Genomic DNA, 9,789 nt, shown 5'->3' on the forward strand with positions numbered 1-9,789 from the left:
CAAAGAATGGAGCTACTACAAAAACAATCTGAAAGAGAATATAAAATAAGCATGTTTAGAACAAAAACATTACAAAAAGAAAAAAATCCACAAGAAAAACATAGGGCGCCATGACAAAAAAAAAATTTTTGTTAAGAACCAAAGAGAAATTCTAGAAATAAAATACATAGTTATTGAAATTAAAAACTCAGTGGGCACACCAAACAGTAGATTAGACATGTCTGAAGGAAAATTCATGAAAAAGGAGCCCAAACTAAAGCATCATACCAGAATGGATCCCAGAGAAGTAACAAGATGGAAAACTTGGAAGGGAGGTGAAGAAAATGTAGCATGAGAAGGTTCAATTAAGTCTAAAAGGATTTCTAGAAATGAAGGAGAGAGAATGGAGCTGAGGCAATATGGGAAAAGGTAATGGTGAGAATTTTCCAATTGATGAAAAACATAAATCCTCGCAGTGAAGCAGAATATATATATAGAGATATATAAAATATATTATATTTATAATACTTGTCATTTATTTATAACATATTTATAGTAGACTGTATATAATTTATATCTGTTATTTATAATTTATTTCTATAAATATTTATATTTTATATATAATTAATACAGTTATAATATATACTTATTTACAATGTATTATATATCATTATTGTAATTTGATAAAAAACCTAAATCCTCACAGTGCAGTATATATATAAGTATAAATATATAAAATATATTTATTTACAAATACATAAAAATTTTTGTATTATATCTATAAGTGAATCCTGAGCAACATATACAAAAATTTGTGAAGGACCATCTCTTTTGGTGGTGATGTATTCTCCCATCAAACACCAACACTGTTAGTTCTCTAAGGACTTAAGGCCATCTTGACATAGTTGTCATTAGCTGTCATTAGCCAAATCAGTTACCATAGACTAGACAATGTATTGTTTAGCTTTGTTCTCTAAGGGATGGTGAGTGGCACTCATTTTGTCTATGTATAAGATAGAAATTTCTCTTTGAAGTGTCTGATGAATGAAAGGAAGGATCGTCTGGGAGCAGGTAGAATGTGGAGTAGCACGAGGGCAGTGGAAGGAGCCGGTGTCCATCTAGGGGTGTGAATTCTTCCATAGCGCTACACCCGCATGTATGTATGTATCTGTACGGACATGCGCTGTCTTCTTCGGCAGGGTCACATTCTAACCCGGAATTTGAGACTCCCTTCATAGGCTTTCGCTGATCTTACGCCTCCATTAAGAGATTTGGGGACTTCGTCTATCGCTCCAAATATAATCCAGTTATTATTCTCTCCATTTAAGGGAGAGGTTTGTTTTGGGTTTTTGATGTTGGTGGAGATGGTTCCTACAGCAAAAAGTGACCTCTGCCTTCACTCCTTTTCCTCTAGTAGGCACACAGAGGACAAGGACTTTAATTACATTTCCCATGGAAGGCACTGTATGCAGGAAGCCAAAAGCCCCTCACAAAGGACTTTTTAAAAAAATACAACACTGTTATCTGGCCATTCCTTTCCTTCCTGGGATTTGAGGTACGAGCAGCTTTTCTAGATTTCTAGTCAGCATCTTTGTGGATTTTTTCCTTTTAGTAGTAATATCATCACCCTCCCCTAGAGCACTCATCAGTGCCCCCAAGACATTCCTCCAGAGGTTACTGCTACGGGACTGTAGCAAACCCCTCCTAACAGGGACCCCCTGGACCTCAGGAGCCACCGGTGCATTGAGCTCTTTCAGAAGACCGTAGAGAGCTTCCAGGTTTGCACGCAGCACTCCCCCAGCGAGAAGCACCTCATTCTCCCCCAGGTACCACAAGGGAAGCAGCACAATGCCCACAAACACTGTCTTGTCTCAACTGACACTCCCTTATTATTCAGAGGTTTCCTCTGAGGGGCTTGGTATATATCTCTACCTCCCAGAACTATCTCAGGTGGCTATAAGATTTTACAAAAAGTTCCAAATTCAACTTCCAAGTCCCTTATGGTAATAGGATAATGTGTTAAATTAAGTCCCAGGAGCAATCCTAGGGACCCCAGAGTACTTGCGATAGTGCATACATTGATTTCCCCTAAGAGCACAAAGTTCTACCTACACACAGGGAGAGAAATACCATTCCTTTAGGAGTGTTTGACTGTTATCCAAGTAAGTGTCCTGCACGATACACACACACACACTCGCCAGATTATATGCATATATGGTATTACTACCCAAGTTTAAGTTCTAAGGTTTACATCAATATTTCATCCACCCAAACTCAGTTATTCATATATCCTGAATGGCGTGTTAGTGTATTTTTCTATCAAGACCCCTCCAAATAAACGAATGTGTATAAATTGTGAATTACGCGCTACGGGGAGGTGATGCATCGGTACTAAGGCACTTCAAAGAGAAACATTGGTGCTGCATCTACTTGACACCAAATATCTTACTGAAAACTGAAAACAGTGACCCTCAAACACTAATTTTCTACAGATTCAGACGGCTGGCATCATATGAAGGGTCTGGGTGGTACAAAATGATTCACTCTTGAAAAATAAAAGGAGGACGTTTTCTCTTGAATTTTGAAAGCAAATAAAAATCTAGCAGCTTTGATATGATTTTAATAATTCTTTACAGGAAACATTGTTTTATTTGATCATTACCTCTGGATGTGCGAAGGAACTAGGAGTGTCTTCATTTTCTCTATGTGCCTCTCCTCATGCTATGCTGGCCCAAGAATAATTTGTTTTCCTGTGTAATAACCAGCTTCTCCTAGGTAAGTCTCTGGTAATGGCACTGTTGCCTATCAGCAGTCTCTTGAATTTTAATAATTTGTTAATATAAATAACTGCGTAATATGTTCTAAATCTATGGTATAACATCGTATCAAATTTATTATATAATAATGTCCGGATTCAATGGTATATAATAATTATATAACTTATAGTAATAATTATGGCATATAATTTAATTATCTGACATTATTAAGCATCTAATATGTCACCTAAAAGATGTATACAAAATACAGTCCTTGATGTCAGGAAGTCCACAATTTTATCAGAGAGGATTCTGACTTCTATGATATCTAGAAGAGATGTTCTTTCCTAAACACCCCTGTGCTGTTATCCCATGCCTTACCCCTCGCTGCGGAGGAGCGAGTTCCCTGGATGTAACTTACAAAGATCTGACAGGGATGTGCACCCTTGTGCCCCCCCCCCCACGCCTCTGCCACAGCAGGAGCCTGGTGTCCTCTAACCCTACCTGTGATTGCAGAGGAGTCTGTCAAACTCTGGTGTTTGGTGTCTTAGGAAGCCTACTGTTGCAGCACAACAAGGCACCTTTCTTCAGAACCAGTTTTATCAGTAATAAAGTATTGTTTTGATCTTATCTGCCACTCCTCCCTCTCAAGTGGGGAGAAGGGTGTAATTTATTGGGGCCTCCACCAATCCCAGCAGGGATAAGACAGTAACAGGTAATTATAACACAAAGCACACTGTGATCAGTGCAGTGTGAGTTCCAAAGTGGAGGAGATCATTAGCAAAGGAGAACCCATTTCCATCAAGAGAATCACAAAGTAGCAGAATCACAGTGGAGACCTTTCTGCCCTGGGCCCATCCTGCTTCAGAACTTGTCATAAGTTTTTGTATACGGCATATAATCGATGTTTATTTATCAACTAAATCATAAATAAATATGGGTTTTATGTCATTTTTGAGTTAGAGTTTTTGTTTCTTGCTGTTGGATGTAAAACTACAGCATGTGCTTGTGTGTTGTGGCTAAAGTAAAAAACTGGTAGGGGAAAAAACTCACGGGAAGTAAAACTGGAGGGGAGGTCTGGAGCTAGAGGTAGAGGGTCCTACCTGTACTGCGTGCATTCGGGTCTTTGTGCTTTAGGTATTAGGCAGCCCCTGAAAGGGTCTGAGCAGGGAAATACCCAGCTTAGATGTGTGCCTCAGGAATTAATATGGTAGTGGTGTGTCAGACTATAAGGTGAAGCTCAGGAGGGTAGGACTGGAAGCACAGAAACCTACTATGAGACTATGTCCTTAAAGGAAGTGGGAGGAAGCCAGATCTTGAACTAGAGGGTATTAGCGGGGGAAGAAAGGAAAGAACGAACACAAAAGATACATGTTTCAACGAACACAAAAGATACATGTTTCGAACAAAATTAATAGAACTTGGCCACTAATCAGATCTAGGACAAAAGAAAGGGGAGAATTAAAGATTCTAACAAAGTTGTGAGCTGGTGCAATTAGAAAGATCTTAGTTAACAGAAATGGGAAGAAGTAAATGTTCAGGAAAGAAAATAATGATTTAGATTTGAATCTGTTAAGATCAATACACTGGTAGAAGACACAGGTGGAAACTTTCAACAAGCAGTTGTCAGGGCTAGACATGGGGTTTCAGAAATGAGCCACAAGGAAGAATTAAAGCCACGAGACTGAATGCGCTCACCAAGAGACCATACAGAAGTGAGGATCGAGTAGAGGGCGAAGGATTCTTGGGAGAAACTTATATTTCAAGCTGGAAAAGAAGACGAGGAGACACAGGGATAAAAGGAGATACGAGAAATGATCAAGGAAGCCTGAGGAGGTGAGAATTTCACAGGCGCGGGGAGGTGATTAGCATGAGGGAACAGGGTCAATCATATAAAGTAATTACGCAAAATAAGAATAAAACAGAACACTGCATTTGGTAACCAACTGACTACCGACCTTAAAAAACTATTATGGAGTCGTAAGAGCTGAAGCCAGCTTATGATGAAGAAGCGAGTGGGTGGTAACCGGATGGAAGCAGTTGACAAAGATGACTTTTTAAAGACATTTTGTGATGAAGAGAAACAGGGAAGGCACTTGCTTAGCGGGGCCAGCAGAGTGGAGGGAAAGTGGTTTGCTTATGTGTGTGTTTGTCCGTTTGATTTCTTGTTTGGTTGGCTAGTTTCGGGTAGGAGAAACCTGAGTATGATTAGTCAGGGAGCACGGGCCAGTGGTGAAGCTGAAGAGAGTGGGAGATTCCGCGAAAATGACAGAGCACAGCTTCAGGGCTGGCAGGAGCTCCAATCGAGAGAGTACGGCAGTTTAGCCATGGAGGTGGAGGAAGCCGTAAAAGGGACCCGGAGAAGCTGGACAGGTAGTACCGGAAGAGGACAAGTGTAGGGTGGACGGACAGAGAGAATGAGGGGGAGACATCAGCACGAGACCAGATACTGGAGGTGGCAATGGATGAGCCGTGCTGTGGGACGGGTGGAGTAGGAGTGTGGGTGGGGCCGGTAAGAGCGTCTTTTCTCGGGCTGTCCAACCCACCTCCTGAAAGGAGACTCGTCTGTAGCTTCAGCAGCAGCGGCTCCCCCAGCCCTGGTCCTGGTACCAGAAGATTGATTCAGCTCAGAGCACTACCTGTGCGCCTCCTCCTGCTACCACAAGGTGTTCGGGGATGGCCCTCGCCTGTCCTCGTGACGCTCCAGCGTGCGGGGCACGGGTAGCTCGCAGTCGCTGTCCTTCTGCGGTGTGGCCTCCTCGGGCCGCCTGCTCCTTGGCCTCGTCACTCAGCCTGGGCCTGGGCCCACCGCCGGGGGCTCTGCGGCGGCCAACTGGCTGGACCTGAGTCTGGTGGCTGCACGCACGGATGAGCCCAGGATCATCTGCACCAATGAGAAGGAGCAGCTGCAAGGCCTCGATGACCGCTTCGCCGTGTTCACGGAGGAAAGGCAGGAGCCGGAGACGCAGAAGCGTGCGCGCCAAGCCCAGCAGCACCACACCGACCAGTCGCGTGCCCTGTCCGAGCTCTTCCGGCGCCAGCTGCGCGCGCAGCTGAAGGAGGCGCGCTCGGCGCACGCGCAGGCCCCACTGCTTCGCGACCGCCTGGGAGAAGAGGTGTAGCTGCTGCGGTCACACTTTGAGGAGGAGAGCCAAGGGCCTGGTGAGGGCGCGGCAGCGTGACGTGGATGGCGCCTCGCTGGCCCTCCCGGACCTGGAGAAAAAGCTGGAGTCTCTGCTGAACTAGCTTCGTGCGCCGGGTGCAAGAGGAGGAGGTGGCCAAGCTGCAGGCGGCGTCGCAGGCCACTTCCGAGGTGGACATGGCCAGGGCCCAACCACACCTGAGCTCCGCCTTGAGCGAGATCTGCGCTCAATGTGTCCCTGGCTACCCGGGTCAGCGGAGGAGTGTATCAATCCAAGTTTGCTGGCGCGAACTAGCAGGCAGCGCACAGCACTGAGGCCATCCGGGCCGGCCGCCGGGAGATTCGCAAGTACCAGCGTTAGCTGCAGGCACGTACCGTGGAGATTGAGGGGCTGCCTGGGGCCAAGGGGTTATTGGAGAGGCAGATCCCAGAGCGGGAGGAGCGGCACAGTGCAGACGTGGCTAGCTACTAGGGTAGCGTTGGGCAGATGGAGAGTGATCTCAGGAACACCAGGAGTGTGAGATGGCCCTCCACCTTCAGTAATACAGAGTCGCTCAGTGTCAAAATAGCTCTTGGTATTGAGATAGCCGCTTACGGGAAACTGCTGGAAGGCAAAGACCCACATTTTAGCACCAGTGGATTAAGTATTGCAAGGCTGAACCCACCTCCCAATCCAGGTTATCTGTGCCCACCTCGAATCCTCAGTTCTGCAACCTCCAAAGTCTCATCCCCTGGGCTGTTTCTTAGGAGGACAGGGGCTTCTAAGGTAGCCTCTAAGAAAACCTCCCAGATAGGGGGAAATTTTGAAGAACTGTAGGAAGAGACAGTAATATCTACCAAGGAAACCTTCAAATATAGAAGGAAGCACTACTTCAAGCCAAAAAAATATAATTCTGTTGCTTAAAAAAAAAAAATGTAACACTTAAAAGTAGATAATGTGCAGGGGCACCTGGCAGGCTCAGTTGGTAGAGCACGCAACTCTCGATTTCTGCATTGTGAGTTCAAGCCCCACCTTGGGTGTAGAGATTACTTAAAAGAATAAAATCTTTAAAAGTGGGGGGGGGAGAGTATGCATTTGATGTGTTAAAGAGCCTATTCCTGAACCAAAACACTTGTCACCACTGTAAAATATTTTCAAGACTTCAGTCTCCTATTTAGCATTGAATATTTTCACTACTAAGAAAACCACCTCTTGGGTTGGAGCAAACTGCAGTCCTTGAGTAATCACCAAGAAGTTATTGAAGAAAACAGCTTTCTCACCTAAAGCTTAAGCTTAGCAATGAATGATCCGGGTACGGAGGATGTACAAACTAAATGCTAAATCTGTGATTGTCATCATTTGCTGTGAATTTGCTGTGAATTGAAATTAAAACCTATATTCACTCACTATATCCAGCCATTACCCAGCTATATAATCTCACTCTAGGTACCTAAAATATGAGATCATTGCCAAAGATAAACCAGTGATCCATGCCTGACACCACTCTGACAGAACTGTTACATAAATCGTAGGTGTTTGTTTAATGGACACATTCCTTCCCATCCTGTTCAATTCCATGTATCCTTTTTTTTTTTTTTTCCATTCAGGAAAAAAAAAAAAAGCTTGTGTAGTATTCTTCACTTTAAACACATTTAGGTTCTTCTTTAAAGAACTTACTCCCTTTAGCTGTCTTTGCTCAATGGATAAAATTAGATAAATCTTGACCATTTCTATGATTCATGTAATAATTTCTCCCTGTCCATTTCATCTTACAATTTTGTAAGTTAAAAAAAAAATGTCAGTAAACGTTTTAAGGGTTGCTCCCAATAAATAAAATAATGAGAAGAGATCCTAGTTTTTAGGTTTTCAGCTTGTTCAAATCCATTTAATTGGGGGAAAAACCTATTAAGAATATATTTTTTCACCTTAACTGTGAAAACACAGTAATAGTATCCCAACCTGTGATTAAGCTGATTTTAGATTTAGTAGTATAAGCTAGGAAAGGTGAGTTTTTGTGTGAATGGAAAAAGCCAAGGTCTCATTTATCTGTGGCAGTTCATTTGTGGTGGTATAGAATTAGCTGTTTCGTGCCCTTACCTTTAGACAGAACCCACATACTACCCTTCCTACTAGTCTAGGTCCTAAAGAGGCCTTGTTTTCACTCTCCTATGCCTTTTAAGAGTTTTGAGTGTAGATTATGTTATCACCAGGACACAATGCCACTGCCCCAAAGTCAAAGAAGTCACTTCTGGTCCATCAACACTACCAGCAAATATAAAAAAGAAATCTTTCTCTTTTCTTAAAGAGCCTTGCCCAACAGTTTTACCATTGCTACATGGTGTGTAGGGTCTCCCTTTCCTACTGGAGAGGAAGAGACACTCAGACCAGAGAAGGGGCATACATGTTCCTACTCATGTGCCAGGAAGTACATTCTGGATAGTCAACTTTTCATCTGCCCAACTGTATAGCAGCTGCCTTGTGCGGTCTTCCACGTGTGCCAAGTCTGATGTAGGGTTAATTCTCTGTCGGCAGTCACTTCTACCACACCTGAAGAGTTGCCTTGTCCCTGTCACATATCACCACTAAGCGTCCGTGGTAATAGGGACATGATACTTTTACTGAACTTTCTTATTCCAGTACATTCTTCAGTAGTTCAAGGAACGTGAAGGATACTTTTCTTCCTTTCCCTTACTCCATCTTTGTCTTTACTCCTCACACTTACTGTAAAACATTAATAAAATAAGAATTTAAATCATGAAAATCCCACGAACATTAAAAAAAAGAGAGAGTGGCTTTCCTTTGGGCCTATGAACTCTAAATCTGGAAGTCTCCCCACTCCACCAAACTCGCTCCCTCCCCACTCACCCCCAGACAAATGCCAGCCTGTCTGACATAAAAAATCGTATGAATCATGAAAGCCAAAAGTCTATTTTAATCCCCAAATTACCTTCTACGTTGCTATTTTGTAACTTGTGTTGTTCCTAATTATGGTATTAACCAGTCAATGTTTTAATTTTTTTCTAATTCTAGAAGATGAATAAGGCCAAAAATGTATAAATAGACTAATCCACATTACTAGTTTCTGCATTTCTTCAAAAGACAGGATGCCAGAGAGAAGACATTTATGAGATATAATCTGTTATCAGTCTAAGTGCCATAAGTCTGGGTTTTTTAAGAGGCTTAAATCACAGTGCGGTGCTTGGATTACTCTTTGTAAAGCCTATTTCTGCTGATAGTACCTGACTGACTCTCTTCTGATGATGAAAGAATTGGGAAGTTGGAGTCATGGCATGATGGATTTGGCAGAAGCTTTTCTGTATTTCTCCACCATTGTCTGGTCTGCTGGGGAAACCAAAGTATTGCTCGATGCTCTTTTGTTTTAGTTCTCCTTACTTATCTTCTAATGTTTCTGGCTGTTTGAGTTATATTTAGAATCAGACACTGTGCGTGCTGGAGAGAGAGGGAGAGAGGGAGGAAGGAAGGGACAGAGACAGACAGAGACAGAAAATCAGGAATGAGATTTGAATCCTGGTTTGGATTCTGGCCTTTTCTGTGAAAGGGCAGAACCCCAGAACTAAGGGGACTCATTATTTAGTTTAGGGCGAGTAAATTCCCCAGCAGAAACAGCAGTGGTAACCTTTGTGACTTCACATCTATGAATAATTGGGCTTATGTGGAGCTTTGTGAATCTGTCTCTCCAGTGAGAAGGCTCTGGGGCTTACAGTTCACAGAGCCCACCTTCCAGGGGCATAAATCGCCCTGTCGAATTCTCCACCCAGACATCTAGATGTAGCAATGGCACCAACAGCTTACATTCTCTCTCATCAGGAGCTTGCCTCACTGGTATGCATATTGCTGACTTTGCTTCCCATAAGTAACGAATGATTTTCCATATCTCCTTAAGGATCACTCACATATTCCCTTGATACTGC

General features: G+C 43.1%; 1 pseudogene; it reads left to right on the forward strand.

The window, feature by feature from the left end:
* The first annotated feature begins 4,939 nt into the window (after window positions 1-4,939).
* Window positions 4,940-6,803, forward strand: LOC103678273 (annotated as a pseudogene).
* The last annotated feature ends 2,986 nt before the right edge of the window (window positions 6,804-9,789 follow it).

This window comes from Ursus maritimus, unplaced genomic scaffold (assembly GCF_017311325.1).
Source record: "Ursus maritimus isolate PB19 unplaced genomic scaffold, ASM1731132v1 scaffold_3, whole genome shotgun sequence".
Classification (NCBI taxonomy): Eukaryota; Metazoa; Chordata; class Mammalia; order Carnivora; family Ursidae; genus Ursus; species Ursus maritimus.